Raw genomic sequence first — 19,015 nt, forward strand, 5'->3', positions numbered from 1 at the left:
GTTATATATATACTTTTTTTTCTTTACTTTGTTATAATTTCAAATCACGATTTAGAAACGATGTATTTAAATATATTTCTTACAATAACCAAATATCTATAACGTAACATTAAATCACTATTAGATGAAGATCCCACGGTTTACAAGAATATAGCAACTATAACGACATTATAAAGCAATAACAATGACACTTACAAAACTATAGTAGCATGAATCACAATTTATTAAAAACGATTTAACTTGAAAATTGTATTTGTTTTTATAAAATGAAAGCAATCAATTTTTATAACTGGGTCAATTTTTTGGTTTTTTGATAGATTTAATGTTGAACAACTCATTAAATCGCAACCAAACCGCATAAACCGCCCACATCAAACCGCACCGCATAACACAGTTTTGAACATCTGTGGTGCGGTTTGCGGTTTCTAAAATATTCAAACCGCATATGCGGTGCGGTTTGCGGTTTTGACTCTAAACCACACCAAACCGCACCGCGCACACCCTAGTGTCTACATGGTTGATGTTAGTTTTGTACATGCATTTGTTAACAAATCATAAATAGTTAGGGAAGGACATGTAAATGGATATTTATATATAGATTATCAATTTTGCAGAATTAGTAATATTACTGGATTGTTATTAGAAATTTGTTGGTATCGTTTATATATTTTGAGTTTATACAGAATAACAGAAGAATACCAACTGCATGGCGTGTGAGAGGGAAAGACGGAAATCAGTTACCGATACCATTTGCATATCATTTATAGGGAATAGATGAATTTGATCAATATTTATAAATAAATTAATTAGAAGAATAGGATTCCTGTATGAACACGAAATGATCATACCAATATTGTTATTCTGTAATGTCTGAAGGTAATCGAGTGACATGAATGTTGGTCGACAATTGGAAATTTTTCGCGTGGTCTCTAACTTAAAATTTGTTATGTATATGGAAGATAATAAATTAAGTTCTAAAATTCTGGAGAATTGTTTAAAAGTGATGACAAGGAAGATCTTACGAATTGTATGTGGAAGCGGGAAGTCTTTCCTTGATACGCCTTTGTGTTTGTGAGTAGGTTATCCAGGAAAACAGATTATAGACGCCTTAATAACCGTATAGCAGTTACAAGAAGTTTCTGGAAAGCCGGCTTGTGAGTTACTAAATCTCTGTCTGGTGGTGTTGGGTCCCGGCTGTAATCATCTCATCTGACATATTAATAATGGTTATTAAGTAAATTTATTCCTAGTGACTTACTGTACAAGGTAATTGGGGTTTTTTTTTTTCATTTTTTCAGATGATGGTACTTTGGTAATTTTGTAGTTTATATTGATTAAGAAAGGAAAACTAACAATTTATTGTGGTATTATATTATTGCATTTTATAAAAATGTATTATTTTATTAAAGTATTTTTTTAAGTAAATTTACTGTTAGTGACATATATATTTAAAAATCTATTATGTTATTATATTATTGCATTTTATAAAAATTATATATGAAAGGAGTTGTGGTATAATCTTATTTTATATAATAATAGTTTATAAGGTATGTAGTATTTAATTGCGATAATTTATATTTTCAGTTAGGTTATGTAAATCCTTTTTGTGGGCTTTGGTTATAAAGGATTGTAACACATAATTTGTGCGCCTTAATAACTTGCAAAAACATTAAACATTAATGAAAAGTTAATTTACTTTGTAAATTTTTTCAATGAAATTAAGTTTTCCCAACAAATAAAAAAGAAATCAGTACTACATAAACTTTATAAATAAAGTCAGTTGTCTATAATTTCTGTAGTTATGTGTGTCTCGCCAAAAAAAGGGAAATATACAAACTTCCATTAATTTCAGTTGAAATTTTTAATTATGTTGTTAGGTATATCCCTGAATTCGTATACCATCAATGATGAGATAGTTGTGTCATATTCCCGATTGTTCATTGAAGAATCCTGTTCCATTGTGTGTATTTGTTTCACTCCAAAAGTCCTTAAAAATGTTCATGGCTATTATTGTGATTTTAGCATTCCTTTCCCTACAAATTGGAAAAACAATCATCAAGTCGTCATATGATCGTAATGAAAAAAAAATGTTTATCTTTTATTTTGGTGAACTTAAATGTCTTCTTACGGATAAGCAAAAAACTATTTTGACAACTAAAGTGACTATGCCTGTTATTAACCTTATTTTGATAGTGTAGACTAAAGAAATGAAATGTTTTTTAATACAAGTAAACCTGATATATGCTTGAGTCTTTTCTCACACCATACATGTGCGATCCAGAAAAACAGTATAAAATGATAAGAAAAATACTTATATGAAGTAAATTCCTTTTACCATTTTCTTTCTTACCTAATTAACATAATTTTTTTACAATAAATGTAAATTCCTTGAAACAAAAAATGATATAAATGTCAGGTTGTTGATGCACTGTAACCATGTGACGGCTTAGATTTGTTGCCAATTCAACTGCAACTCCAATAGCAACACCATCTATAACACTGTTTAATCCCTATAAATAATCATATGAATTAGTAAAAACGGATTGAAAAACCTTTTTTAAGTGCAGAATTGATTGTGCAAATAAGAAGGTGAAACAGGCACGACACAAGTCATTTACTGTAAAAATCACCTTCATTTGTACCCTGTATAAAATTAAAGCAAGGTATTTAAGGTTGGATGAAATGTAATGTAATTAGTAACTCTATTCTAGACCTTACTTAGTTGATACCTGTGTGGTTGTGACAATTCCCTTTGAGAGGAAGCTCTATACCACTTCTGTTGATACATGCATGCCCCTGCAATTTTTTACAATTCACTATCCTGAATATGTACAAAAGTTGCTGAATTAGTACACTGATGTTACATTAACCTTCCATAATATAAATACTTGTAAAATAATAACAAACCTTCTTTATGGTTCATGGATTTCCAACAAGGGAGATAAATTGGGTTTGAACTGAAGTTTGACCATCAGTGTTGTAAAAATTGCATGTGTGGCTTCTTATTATTCTGTAACTTCCTGAAGTTTTGGTGTGATAATTGACCTGCAAAATTGAACTCAAATTTTCATTAATAGCCTATTGTTTGTTATAAATTGTAACTATTACAAAAATTGTAACTTGATTTTTGGATGTAGGAACATACATTTGGTTGGCATGTTGTAAGACTTCCTGATATACAATATTTTTAGTTTTATGGGTATCAGTACAATGTTGCGATTCACAGATATTAACTTTTACATTTTAAATTGTTCTAGCTCGTGATAGGGCAACATACAATTGCCCATGGGAAAAAACATGTTCATTCAGATATACACCTACATAGTCTAGTGTTTGGCCTTGTGCTTTGTTAATTGTCATTGCAAAGCATAGTTTAATTGGAAACTGCATTCTTTTGAATGGAACTGTGTATTCTTCACCTGTAGGTGGTTGTAAAGGTATTCTATGAATAAATACTTGTTTCCCAGCAAAATCTCCAATTGCTATTTCTGCACGAATGACATTCCTACCAAAATCTTTGCAAAAGAGTCTTGTACCATTACATAATCCTTCTGTAGGATTCATGTTTCTTAATAATATAATAGGTGCATTTTGCTTCAAAATTAGTCGATGTGGTGGCATACCATTTGGTGTCAAAGAGTGAAGAAGGTCTTCATAATGAGCTTGGTCGTTTGGATCAAGTGTTTCATCAAAACTAATATACTCTGTTTCTTTACCTGGGAATTTGTGTATTAAAATATCATTGATCTCATGTACAAAAGTGTTTTTTGTTGTCAATATAGCTCGGTTTAAAGTTGATTGGACATTGGTTGAACTCGTAAATATATTTGGGTAAACATAGTCTATAAGAACATTTAACTGATTTGCATTAGCATTATTTTCAATGAGTATTTGTTTAGGAAGAGTAACAAAATCATTATCGTCTGAGATTTCTTTTCCATCACCTAATCTTAGGAGAAATTTTGTAAACATCGGATCTAGTAAGGACCTCATGTTTTCATCTAGTTGTAGTAGACAAAGTGATTGCCATAGATGAGAGTTAGTCAAAACAGGAAGCAATTGTATTTGATTTGTTACCATTTCGAACAACAGGCAACGTTTGTCTAAAATCACCACAAAGTACAACTACTTTCCCACCAAAAATTTCTCTTGAATCCATAACATCTTGTAGCAAATCATCTAATGCTTCTAATGCGGATCGTTTTGGCATGGGAGCTTCATCCCAAATAATCAGTTTACAGGTTTTAATTAATATACCCAAAGAACATTGCTTACTAATCCTGCAATTTGACCCGTCAGTTAAATCTAATTGAATTTTAAATCTTGAATGAGCTGTTCTACCCCCTGGAAGTAATGATGCAGCAATGTCTGATGTTGCGGTCGCTAATGCAATATGCCCTTCTGATCTGATCTCTGCAAGTAATGCTCTATATAGGAAAGTTTTCCCTGTACCACCTGGACCGTCAATGAAAAATGCTCCACTTTTTTTTGGCTTTTACTTTTTCAATTATTGTATCAAATGCAATTTTTTGTTTTTTGTTAAGATTATGTATTGATATTAGATCATCATTCGATACAATAATATTTTTTTTCTCTTGTTATTTCCTTTGTTTCATCATCTAAATCAGCATATGATAAATCATCTGGCAATATATCAAATTCATGAATTTGCTTTCCCATTGATTGTATAAAGGTGTTAATTTGCTTAAATGCGCTTCGTTTTGCTTCTTTTTTTGAATAATCGTTGTAGTGTTGAAAATCTTCCAACATGGCATATTCAAAAGATAGCCACAACTGACGAGGATTGCATGGGTTTGTGTATACAAGTAAGCTTGTAAAAAGTCGTCGCAATTCATAAGGCATTTGGTAAATTGATGCTTCTTCTAAGCATAATTTTTTGGCTATTATCATCAATTAGATAACCATGTAGTACTGCAGATTCTCGAAAGGTAGCAACTTTTAATCCTCTACAAACCTTAAGATAATCATACGACTTTGGACATCTAATTTTGGATAAAAATATCCGTAGATAATATCTCTCGACTTCACTTGGATGAGCAACCACTATGCGTCCTATTGAATTTTCTGTTTGTCTAGTTGACCAAATCCTCTTATTTGACTTCCATACAAAATGATTGGGAAATTCTACATATGTCAAATTCAGATGTTGTGCATATTTATCTGTTTTGTTTTGAACAAAAAACTCAGTTAGCATAGTTTTTCTTTTAGATGAATTGTGTGACAACTCGAAAATTTTTGCCTCGTAAGTCCAGCCATTCAATTCAACCGTGAGTCAGACCTGTTTCTGCTATCAATTAGCATTGTTTAGAGTCTGTTTAAGGGTTCTAAGCTCAGTACATTCAAGCATTGGGTATAGGATTGAGTTGCTAAAGTTTTCCGCGTTTAAATCGAGCCGAACACTCCATCCAAGGGAGTGTACGACCGTACACATGGGTGTATGGCCATACACCCATCATGACCGTACACCACCCACATATATAGAGTATTTCTTCATTTCCAGTCATTTCTCACACTCCTCACTCAAGAAATCGGATTTTCTCTCAAGTATCATAGAGTTCTTCATCCTAAATCTTCAAAAACGTAAGTGATTCTTACATCCATGTGTTGATATCCTTCTTAATCATGTATCATCCTTATCCATGGAAATCATCTTTTTGGATAGATCTTCAAGATCTTCATCTTTCACCAAGAACACCAAGAACACACACTTGTTCTTAGTGGTTGTGAACACCCTTTTGAGCCTCCATAGTGTAAGTACTATTTCCCTATGCTTAATACATGTTAGAAACACTTGTTTAACACCTTAAAATCGTCCAGAACTCAAGAACATCAAGAGTGTACGGCCGTACACTCTAACTATGGTCGTACACCCTTGTTAAGTCCATGATTTAGGGCTTTAAACTCTTGCAAGGTGCTAGTTACCCATTAGAACTCTTGAAACCTTGAACCCCTTTTATTTAAGACCCAAAAATACATCCATCTTGGAGAGTGTACGACCGTACACTCTTGGTGTGGCCGTACACACCTCAAAACACCCCAAAAAGGGCCTCCAAAATGCAAATCTAGCTTCAATACTTGGTGAGCAATAGTCCCACAAGTTTCCCTATCATTTGAACACACTTTTGTGCACTTCTTACCATGAGTGTACGGCCGTACACTCCATGGCCGCACACTCCATTTAGTGGCCGTAAACTCCCCTTAGATGAATCACATGTGATTCTAACACTTGGTCCAAGTGTTTCCTAGTCCCTAAAGGTGTTTCCTTGCATGTAGTTGCTTATAAACACTATATTCATACCAATATATGCCATTATATGTCATTTAGGATTCGTTTGTGTCTCAAGACTTCATTCGTGGAACTTCTCATCCTTACAAGTAGCTGCAATTGAATCACCCACATAAGGTGAGTTCATACCCCTACAATCAATCTTTTAAATTGTTTTAAATGCTTTTAAGGGGGGAATACAAGTTGAATACAATGATAATTGTGTAAACGTTTTGTTATAAACATCATTTTAAAGGACTGCTTATGTTTCAGGAGTAATCAAAACAATTCAAAAACTCTTTTAAGTTATGTTACTTTATAGTTTATAAAACTCCGTTTTTAAAAGTACAATCATAACTTAATAGATAAATGAGACTTTTATTCAAGTCAGTAACAGTTCAAGTAAACATACTAGTAAGCTATAATAGGTATGGTTTAGAGGTTCAGTTCATACTAGATACTAGAACATACTATAACTATAATAGAAGGAACATACTATAACTATAACAGAAGGAACATACTCAGGAAGGAACATACTATAACTATAACAGAAGAAACATACTATAACTGTAACAGAAGGAACATGTTATAACTATAACAGAAGGAACATACTATAACTATAACAGAAGAACAAATCATGAAATTAATCAGGAATACCGTATTTGCATAAACCAAAGTACGAATACCACGTACATGGATTAGCAAACACGAGGTACAACGTCATACCGGGTTTCAATAACAAAGGTACAAATACAACGTACCAGGGTTAGCAAACTTGAAGAATGACACTTACATCATACCGTGTTTCAATAACAAAGGTACGAATACCACGTACCAAGGTTAGCAAACACGAAGTATGATACAAGAAACACATAAATATATGTAAAATTCAAGTTAACAAACACGAAGTAATAACATATCATTCCGGGTTTGCACAAACAACGGTACAAATACAACGTACCAGGGTTAGCAAACACGAGGTACAACGTCATACCGGGTTTCAATAACAAAGGTACAAATACAACATACCAGGGTTAGCAAACACGATGTATGATACAGGAAAAACATTAAACGTAAGTAAAATGTGTAACATAAACATTCAGTTAGAAGGTGACTTATAATGATAACTTTATGATTTCTCGGTAGATACATCAATGATATATATTAATTGAGTCCAGCAGATAGTAGAATGTGTGCTTTCCGCTTCATTCCATGTTCCTTGTTTGGTTGTGGGTTTAGAGCAGATGCACCCAATCTACTATCTATTTGATCTTGACTATATATATATTTCGTATACACCAAGTAATCATAAGGAGTACCAGGTATAGGTCAGGTCGTAGTATATAAATTCAATACATCGTTTTCTAGTACAAAAACATACTCTCAGATAGAACATTGAGTAAACTAAACTAGAAACTTAAAAGGTTTAATCCATTTTATTAAACCAATACAACTTAAAGGAACTTAATTTGTTAATTATATAATACCTTTGTTTACCCATCAGGGTTATATATACGTAATATCCGACAAATAGTTAGATGTGTGCTTTCCGCCTTACTTCCTGTTCCTTGTTTGGTTGTGGGCTTAGGGCAGATTCACACAGTTAACTATCTGTTCGATATTAGATCATATATAACTAGTGTAAACTAAGTGATTATAGAAGGAACTATTGTGGTTAACATTTTTACTAAAGGAACTATTACAGTTAACTCCGTGAGTACCAAATGAATGCACCAGAGTTATATACAATGAAGATCTAACAAACAATGAGATGTGTGACTTCCGCCTCATTCCCTGTTCCTTGCTTGGTTGTGGGTTTAGGGCATATTCACACAGTCGATTGTTTGTTTGATGTGTATTCTACATAACTTATATTCATTTAGTACTCATAGAAAGGATTGTAGAACTATTTATACTTATCTTTCATCTCATCAGAAGGTATAGGATCTTCTGAGGAACAGGCGAACTTTTCTAAAAGAGCTTTCAACTTACTAATACATCACTTAAATACTTATGAACTCACCAGCTTAAATGCTGATCTACTCTTTCAAAATAACTTGTATTCTCAGGTAACTAGTAGACAGGTACAACTGCTGGGATTCAGAAGATGGAGCATAGTAGCTTCATGTCTTGTTTTGTCATTTACTTGTGCAATCTATCTTATGTGAAACACATATTTTTTAAACACTTTCTTTCTAATGAAATGGCTGTTTATTACTTTGATTACTATGATGCATGTCTTGTGATACTAAACATGACGTCCTCCGCCCCCGAATGTTTCTGTCGTTCCGGTTTGGGGGTGTGACAAATTGGCTACAATACTGGTCAATTGCTCTTTCTTTTTAAAGGTTATTGGTTGATAATCTTCTAAATGAAGAGGCAAATGAATAACTGTTGGTTTGATATCACCTAATGAAAATCTAAAATTCTCCAAGCTGCCTCAGGTGGTGAATTCCACCTACCTGCTTGTAATTGATCAATTTCGTTTATGGTATCATGATGATCATTTGATGAAATTGCGAAACTTATTTTATCACACCCTTTGCATATATATTTATATATGTATTTCACAGCTTTTATCGTTGAGCATATTTCTAAATTAACATGGCAATCAAACTTACATAGCAAAAATGGATTGTATGGAACAACCCATCAGTTCAGCTCCTCTAACCATAACCTTAACTCCATTATCACGTCTTCTATAAGTAGGGTATGCATCATTAGTTTGGGTTGTCTCACAACAAAAATATTTTTGATATAAATTTTTCCAAAAGCATTATGTGGGTTAAGATCACCACATGGACTGTGGATCATGTGCTTCATCACCATCCTAAATAGATGAGGATTTGACTTTTCATCGGGTATTTCAGCTGAAACTATCTCATCATATTCTTCAACATGATACATCTTATAATTAGGTGAAAGTATGAGTAAAAAATGTGCATGTGGAAGACCTCTTTTTTGGAACTCTACAACATAAGTGTATGCGAGAACTTCACCAAATATTTCATTTTTCAAAATTTCTTTTTAACTTGCTCAAGTTTTTCATGGAAAACTCTTGCAATTAAATCAGCCCTATTTTGTGTTTCCTCTTGACTCATCATGTGTTGTTTTATTTCTGGCCAATTAGGGTTGCAAGTTAATGTAAGAAAAATGTCAGGCTTTCCAAACTTTTGCACTAATGCCATAGCATCTATGTATTTTCCTCTCATATTCCTTGGACCACCAATAAAACTGGTTGGCAAAACAACACGTCGACCAATAGCTGAGGCATTAGGTTCTCCACTTGCTAGTGCATCGACAACGCCTTGAAGGAACTTTTGTCGTAACTCTTGTTGTTGTGTTCTATAGAAAGATAATCTTTGTGTTTCTAATTTCATGTAACTATCAACTATATATTGTTGTAATAGTCGACCAAAAAGCAATAAGCAAGATCTATCATGTTTACATATTTGAAGTTTGTAGGCATAATATTCTCTAACCGAGACATATTTCGAATTTTCAGAACTTCTTGCCATCACTATTAAGAAAAATCAATTAGTTTGTTCGATGTAAGGAAAAATAAGATTGAAATTGTATTTATTTACCTGACGCTTCCATATTTAACAAATCATTGACATTTGTGATTCCCATAGGGGAGATAAGGCTTTCTGCAGAACTTGTAACTATGTCATTGTTTCTTTGTTCACTGGGACTTTTTTTGGGAATATGTTGATGCCAACCAAGTTCTCTAAATGGAAACATTAGTGGGTACTGTAATGGATCATAACAACCGTAATAATACTCAACACTCTTGGGCTCATTACTTTGTGTTCTAACTTCAATATTTCTTTTACCATGTTCTCCGTTTTCTTGGCCTTCAACCCAAAGTGCTGCAACTTGTGCAACTTCAGGCTTGTTATACACGCGTTGATCTTGTGTAGGGATAGTCTTAAGAATAATCTTATATTCATCTAAACATGGTATGTCACTTAAATTTCGGAAAAAGCGTGCATATGGATTATGATGTAGATAAGTTATGTATGTTGCAATTAAGTCTTTGGATAATCGAGGGGAAGTTGTTAATCGATTTTCTATTTCGTTTTCTATATCGTGAAAGTACAATTGAAGGTTTTTTGCATTTTTCTCATTAGGATGTAAATCATTCACAAAATGATACACTTGACCTTGGACTCTAAAAGTGTAAATACCTTTATTTCTTCTTGTTAAGTTCTTGTCTGCTTTAACACCAAATGAAGTGAAGGCAAAATGATTATTGTATGTTCTAATATATGTTCTAAAAGATTTTGCTTCTTCAGATGTAGATGTTAACAAATTACGCATGACAAGTGGGAGTTCATTATTGGATGAAATAATACACCCTTCTGAACAACAAAAATTTGATGTTTCTGAATAAAACTTCATAGCATTACAATATGAACAACATGTAACTTCAGGAAGAACATCAACATATAAAATAACTTGCTTTAATAGTGTCTTTCCTTTTCTATTGTTCATCTGATTGCCCAAGTCATTTGACATTGCAAATGATTGACCAACAACTGTAACTTTTCTTTTGTTAGCTGTCCCTTTTTCACCAATTATAATTTCATTTGAGTTGGTTGAGTTTTCTCTTGTGGCATCATTTAATCGTCTTTTTTTGCAACTGAATTGGAGATTTGAATTACAAATATTCTTTGTTTTTTTTGTCTCCATTTTTTAATTGCTTCTTTTCTATAGTGTTGCTTATAGTCAAATGTATTATGAATCATATCTAACTTGTCTATTATGTCATTATACATTGCTTGTTTTTTCTTCCAATTTATAATAGTTAATCTTCTATATTCTTTTTTATTTATAATGGAACAACCAGCAACATGTAAATATTTTGTGTAATTATTTGATGCTTGTTGTAATATTGTCATGATATTCAATTTGTTTGCATTTACTGGTTTGTCAATTTATTTGCAAGTGTGTATTTAAATTTACAGTTACAGTTGAAAATTTTATTTACCTATCATGTTAGATTAATTAGGAAAGAAGAACCTGGCTGATGTCATAGTATGGTCGTTGCCTACCATTTTCATTTATATTGCTTGTAAGCACATTCAACATCTGGTCAATGAAAAATTAGACAATTTAACATCAATTATTAGAATTCCCCACAAGGAAACAAATGGGTAATATATGCTTGTGTACTTCGCAATATATGTGAGTTTAAAAAATTAAATATCTAATTAATTTCACAACATCAACAATGAAAATCCCAAACACCAAAATTATATCTTTCAAAATAACCTTAATCTGATTTTTTGTTAACAATATGCAAAAGGCTAGAAATTATACAGGGGAAGGAAATTGTAATCAATAAAAACCCACAACCTATGTATTGTTGATTAGGCTTGAAATTGTTGTGTTAAAACTCATCTAAAACAGTCAGTTGTTGCATTCAAGAAAAAAGCAACAATATATTTGCAAAAGCGTGATGAAACCAATATTATTTATGATAACGGCTTGCATGATTTCTATGTAGTTCACATAAATGGTTTTTAGTGACTATTTAAATTTGGATTATGAATGAATTTAACCGATAACAAACCAATAAAATGAACTTAACCGATAACAAACCAATAAAACTGTCGTAACAAACCAAACAAATTGAACATAACAAACCATTAAATTGTTATAGAGATGATGGTTTGGTCATAAATCGGAGTCATGCAAAATTATCATTATTTTTAACACCCAACTTAGGAAAAATAAAAGGGAAATCGATGGTTACCGGTTCGTGGGCATAATATTTGACAAAATCACAATGAAACCCTAATTGATTGGTTCGTTATGTGGAAGACACTGGTTCCTATTAAATTACGGGGTTACACATGCTCATTCGGAAGAACCGAAGAAGAAGATGGAAAAGATTGTAGTATGAATCCGACATGGAAAGTAGTGGATTGAAGAAAGTCGTTACCTTTTTGTACAGATGATGGATTGCGCGTTGCTCATCCGGAAGAAGAAGAAGATGTAAAAGAAGCGTAGTATGAATCCGAGATGGAATGCAATTGATTGAAGAAACTTGTTATTTTTTGTACAGAGGATCGACTAACGCAATCTTAAATGTTTGGGGTTGGAAAGATTAACAGGAAGAGAAGGGACGAATACTGCCATATACGATAATTTTACATGCTTTCATCGCGAGGGATGAGATATAGTAAAGATTTGGGAATTTTTGGACGGCAATTAATCTTATTTCTTTGTGGATGATGTGGGTGGTACTATTGTGGGGAATCGAATCGTGAATGGTTACAGGGGAAGGAAATCGATGTGCCGTTTCAAATAGGGTTGTGACGGGAATGGATTTATGGTTTCAATTTACATCGTGAAACGTTGTATGGATATTGGCAAACATTGGGAGATTTGAAAAAGATAATATATCATCAGTTGCGACGTTTTGTAGTTAGATTACGTGTCTTGTATTGAACCATGTAAATTTGAATTTAAAGGAAGGAGGAAAACAACGTTTTCATATATAATAATAATTAGGCGAACGCCCGTGCGTTGCGCAGAAACACCTATATAGTTGAAGTTTTTACAAATATATGTTTTTTTAAATATAGCAATAACGTTGTAGTTAAATTTGATATAATAAGTCGTATACTAAATTGATATAATATATTGATTATTTTGAATTATATGATAATATATAGATCTATTATAACTGCATAATCTCAATCGTTTAAATGACTTCCATCCGCGAGTTACACATGAATAAAATTAAATATAATATATGGTTTAATGTTATTTATAGTTGCTGTTATTGTTAATTAATTTTTTAAAATTTATTTGCTTAATGTTTTACTTTCTATCATTATAATTATTTACAACATCAAACATTATTTTTTGATTTTAAAGATAACAATATAATCATTTATATAGAGTTATTCTTAACTATTGTTATTGTAAGTTATTTTAAACTACTTATTTGAAAACTTTTAACGATTATAAAAATATATTTAGGAAATAGTTTAGTTACATTGAGATTACAATTTAGTTTTTGCATTTATCACTACAATTTATCACTTTTAACTATTTACAAAATATTTTTTGGTTTTTTTTAAGTGGAACTGAAATTTATATTTAAGTTGACATTGTAATGTTATATTTAAATTAACAATTTAAGTATTTTGTCCAAACTGTTCAAAAGTTGTAGCTTTAAACTGATAATGGTTTACATACAACAACATATTAAATCTAATAAATTAAGTATAATTTGTTAAAAGTTAAAGCCATAACTTTATAAGTAGAATTAAAGATATTATTTTAAAACTGAAATTTAGTATATTTATGATTACACTTTAGGTTTGATATTTATTTAACCTTGTTAACCAACTTATAATCATTATTAGAAAGACACTACAATTAATCACTTTTAACTATTTACAAAATATTCTTCGGGTTGTTTAAGTTCAACTTAAATTTATATTTAAGTTGACCTTGTAATGTTATATTCAAATTAATAATTTAAATATTTTATACAAATTATTCCAAAATTGTATCTTTAAAATGATAATTATTTACATCCAACAATATATTAAAACTAATAAATTAAGTATAATATGTTAAAAGTTAAAAAAACATAACTTTATAAGTAGAAGTAAAGATATTATTTTAATATTGAAATTTAGTTTATATATGATTACACTTTAGGTTTGATATTTATTTAACCTTATTAACCAACTTATAATTATTATTAGAAAGAAATTGAAAAGTCATGGGAGTTTCAAATTAAATGTGGTGAAAGGAAAAATGCATGAGAGTTTCAAATGGATGTGGTGAAAGGAAAAATGATTCCTTTATAATATAGTATGATATATATATATATATATATATATATATATATATATATATATATATATATATATATATATATATATATATATAGAAACAGGAAGAGAGAGAGATTCAGGTATTCAAAGTAATTATTCTGTAGTCGTAGGATTTAATATCAGTCAATCATTCTTAAAGGTATTAGTGTAATCTTCGCGTACAATTAATATTATCCGGATTAATTAAAATTTGAATGATTTCAATCAAATTCCTAAATATCATGCTATTAATTATGAATCTTATCAACCATAATATATATATATATATATATATATATATATATATATATATATATATATATATATATATAGGCTTAGGTTCTATGGAAAACAAAAAACCCTAAAAAAAACCCTAAAAATCATAAAAATGCATAAAAAAAATAGTTAGAGATCACAAAACTTTTTTTTTAATTTTTTTATGAAAAAATCGCATGTTTTTAAATAAATTCGCTGATTTTTTTTTTTGAAAAAAAAATTAATTTTTTTTTAAATTGATTTTTTATTTTTTTTCCAGCGAATTTATTAAAAAACCTGCAATTTTTTATAAAAAAAATAAAAAAAAAAAGTTTTGTAATCTCTAAGTATTTTTTTTATGCATTTTTATGATTTTTAGGGTTTTTTTGTTTTCCAAATAACACTTCCCTATATATATATATATATATATATATATATATATATATATATGCATCATATACGTTTTCTTCTATTGCAGACACGTCGTTCATCATCTTTATATCATATATTTTCTTCTGATATTTCGTTAATGGAGGTATTTTTTTCATATATTATTTTTTCTGATATTGCAGACTAATCGTTCCTCATATGCAGACTAATTGTTCATCATCTGCATATCATATTTTTTCTTATGATATTTCATTGATGAAATTCAATTTTTTAATTATACTTGTTTTGATTTTCAGAACAAAGATAATGTTGATAACAATAACAAGGACTTTCCTGATAACAATGGTCGGAATGTCAAGCAATCCAAAGTGAATCAAGATTTAAAGAAAAAAAGAAGATGTGGGATTTGTTTTGATGTTGGTCATGATAGGAGGAACTGTCCTCATACATTGGTCAAGAGAGTGTAGAAGTTCAATTCGTCAACAGAGATTAGTAGTTCAATAATGTTTTCAATTTAGTCGTATCTGATGTTATGGAGTTGATTTTCAGTATAATAATGATATGGATTCATGAATTTTAGGGGTTTATCCTTGTAAGTTTATGTTTTCATTCAATAAATATTATTAATTTTTATTTTTATTTTGATTTAATTTCATACAATTTGTTATTATCATCGGCTGACATATATGTTGTTTTAAATGTATTTTCTTTTTATATCCGTATAGAATAATTGTGCCTAATTGTGATATACTTAATGTTTATGCAAACATTCTGTTAGAATGGTTGTTATTAAAATTTGAAGAATATTAATATGTATTACAAAATCCAGAACAAACAAATACACAATTTAATAAACAACTAAAATAATCAAACTTGTATTTTTATATGCAACCCGTCCTTGGAAGATGTCATTTAATGTATGTTTTAAATGTATTTTGTTTTTATATTCGTTTAGAATAATTGTGCCTAATTGTGTTATACTTGATGTTAATGCAAAGATTATGTTAGAATTGTTGTTATTAATATTTGCAGAATGTTAATGTGTATTACAATATCCAGAACAAACAAATACTAAGTTTAATAAACAATTAAAGTAGCTTGTATTTTTATACGCAAACCCGTCCTTGGAAGATATCATTTAATGTAATTCTTGTTTCATCTATTCTGACAGAATAAGAGACCTGTATCTTCATTGTTTTCTTAGTATCTGCGTTTATGCCATAATTAATCAGTAATCATATCTAAATTCATACGAAATAAATTTATTTATTAAAGTTTGCTGAATAAATTATTGAAAAGTCAAATCTACGGAAGATGATAATTTGTAAAGTCTTATCTATGGAATGTATTATGTTTGGAATATGGATTTGTCAAATATTAACAATATCATGATCAATAATAGGATTTTGTGTTGATTCTTATCTTTATAATGTTTGTAAAAATTATAAAAATTAAATCATTGATAACAATGACTGTATATATCACGCCTTTTTAGTTACATATCAATGATACGGTTTCTCCTTTTTTAATATATACTTAATTGGCTCAAAGTTTAGAAGATTTAATTTATTTTGCTTTCTCCAATCATCTGGTGTTAAATCGTGCTGAAAATCAACTTATGGATGATACAATATCAGCTGATGACGATCATATTCATGATCAACATGAATATCCTATTGATTATGCAGACGATGATGAAGATTTCGGGTTAGCTGATCATGATTCTCTACATAATATCGATTTTTAAATAGGTGCGAATAGCAATCTAAATATAGGTGATATATCTTTATAAGTTTTTCTACTTGTTAATTTTCATAACAATAATGTTGAACTTGTATATTGTTATTTGCAATATGGCGAAACTTGCACATACAAAGATGAGGATCCATTAGAACACATTCAAAATCATATTGATGACAATTCTGACTATATCATTTCGGTGATTGTAGTAATCATAACCCATGTGATGTATTGTAAATATTTATTTGGTTTTTATATATCTAATTATCCAGTACACTTATTCTATTTAAAAGATGCAGAAAACGAAAACGAGTTCATTGATGATGATGCAGATGATACTATAGTCGATGATAATATTGATTTACAGAAAGGTTAGTACACCAATAACAAAATTTTAGAAAACTAGTTTAATTCGTTGCGATTGTTTGCAATTTGCACGTCGACGACATTCATTTGTTTAAATTTGTATGTATTTTGTTTTATATAATTTAATCTGTTTTTTTATGCAGAACAATTTTATGTTACACATGATTATGTTTCTTCTCGCGGCTCATCTTATTGGATTCATGTTGTTTCGAACCACATCAAACCTAAAATCAATTCAACCGCTGAATCATATGGTGCCGCATTATCAATGTATAAAAATTATGCATCAGAAGCAGGTTTTGATGTCAGGCTCGGAACAATTAGAACAACCAAATCCGGCATTATCACACAACGACATTTGCTATGCGATCAGGAAGGTAAACCAAGAACCGCTAAAGTGGATACTCTAGACCCTCAACATAATAAGTTTCAAAGAAGGAAAGACTCATTTAGGTGCGAATGCAAAGAAAAAATTGTTTTTATTCTACTACCTGGTACTAATAAATATATTGTTGATGATTTTGTCGAATAACATAATCATGAGTTGTTTGGTAAGGACAACATGTTTTTGTCTCGTACAAAGAGGAAACTTGATTATTCTCATGAGATGTTTATTCATAACTTGTCAAAGCAAAATATTGGTGCCTCAAGAGCATATAGATTGTATACTAGACTTCAGGGTGGGTCTGACATTCGAGGTGGTTTGGTTTCTGATTTCAAGAACAGTACGAGATATCTCAATTCTTACATAGGTTCCAGGGATGCAAAATTCCTTGTAGTGAAGATGCTGGAAAGGAAAAAAAATATCCTAACTTTTTCTTTCGAGTTTAAAGTCGTGCAGAAAAAATTGAATGCGCTTTTTGGGCTGACGAAACCGCAAAGTATAACTACAATGTTTTTGGAGACGTTGTATCCCTTGATGTCACCTTCGGCATGAATAAGTATTTTTTAAATTTGTAATGTTATCACAAATTTTTTTTTACTTCCAATAACAGTAACTAATTTTAATATTTCAAAACAGATATGATATGGTTTTCGTACCGTTCACTGGGATAGATAACCATAAGAAATGGGTAACTTTTGGTGCTGAACTTTTGAGTAGAGAAGATGGTACTTCTTATTCTTGGCCGCTTAGAGCATTCTTGAAAGCATTCAAAAAACAACCTACGCTTGTTCTTACAGATCAAGATCCAGCTTTAAACAAAGCTGTAAATGAAGTTTTTCCAATGTCATCACATAGGTTTTGTATGTGGCATATTACAAAAAAATTGCCAAACAAGATGAACAATCTTTTTTTACCAAAATACTGTTAATAGGTTTATTTTCTAAATACATATATTTCTATCAGAATATAATTCTGCCAGAATAATAGATATACCAGTATTGAGACAGAATTTCTATAATGTAATTATGATAGAATCATTTAACATAATTCTATCAGAATACATGATTATGATATTCGTATCCTTTATACAACGTACACCAACATTTTATATTTTACTAAAATGGCTTTTATGTATTTTAATTCAGATAACATCCCAACTAGCTACAAACTCAGCGTTTCGGAAGCGTTTTCACTCTATAATTTGGAATTCTAAGCTGGAACCACATGATTTTGATAACGCATGGCAATCTTGTTTAGATGAGTTTAACATTTCAAATAACAAGTGGATGAAAGAGATGTATGGGTTGCGGAGACGTTGGGTACCTGCATTTTTCAAGGAGATACAAATGTCCGGTCTTATGAGAACTACATCATTGTCTGAAGGCCAAAATTGGTCGTTTCAGAACAACACCCTTACTGGTTCTTATCTTTTAATGTTTATGATGACATTTGAGGGTGTTATGGAACGTCAAAGACATAATCAATTTGTTAATGACTTTAACATTGCTACAACAGTTCCTAGATTCATCACATCTAGTCCAATCGAACCACATGCTTCAAAGGTCTACACTCGTAAAATATTTTATCAGGTTCAGAAAGAGATTTCAGATTCTAATAATACTTGTTTCCAAATGAGTGTTACTTCTTGCAATAGTGTTGACACTATTATTGTATTGGAGAAGCAAAAGAACATAAGCACAATACAACCATCAAGTCCTGTTGGTGATGACAATCTTGAGGAATACCATT

At 30.6% G+C, this 19,015-nt stretch overlaps 1 long non-coding RNA gene across 1 annotated transcript; it reads right to left on the bottom strand.

Annotated features, from left to right (window-relative positions):
- Positions 1 to 2,392: 2,392 nt before the first annotated feature.
- LOC145168823 (uncharacterized) lies at positions 2,393 to 12,646 on the bottom strand. Its single transcript, XR_013742126.1, has 5 exons — positions 12,237 to 12,646; positions 2,908 to 3,045; positions 2,730 to 2,821; positions 2,631 to 2,643; positions 2,393 to 2,510 (listed from the first exon to the last, which is right to left on the bottom strand). It is a non-coding gene; the product is annotated as an uncharacterized LOC145168823 (long non-coding RNA).
- Between the last annotated feature and the right edge of the window lie 6,369 nt (positions 12,647 to 19,015).

The sequence above is a fragment of the Lactuca virosa genome, chromosome 4, assembly GCF_052849685.1.
Source record: "Lactuca virosa cultivar CGN04683 chromosome 4, Lactuca_virosa_CGN04683_v6, whole genome shotgun sequence".
Taxonomy (NCBI): domain Eukaryota; kingdom Viridiplantae; phylum Streptophyta; class Magnoliopsida; order Asterales; family Asteraceae; genus Lactuca; species Lactuca virosa.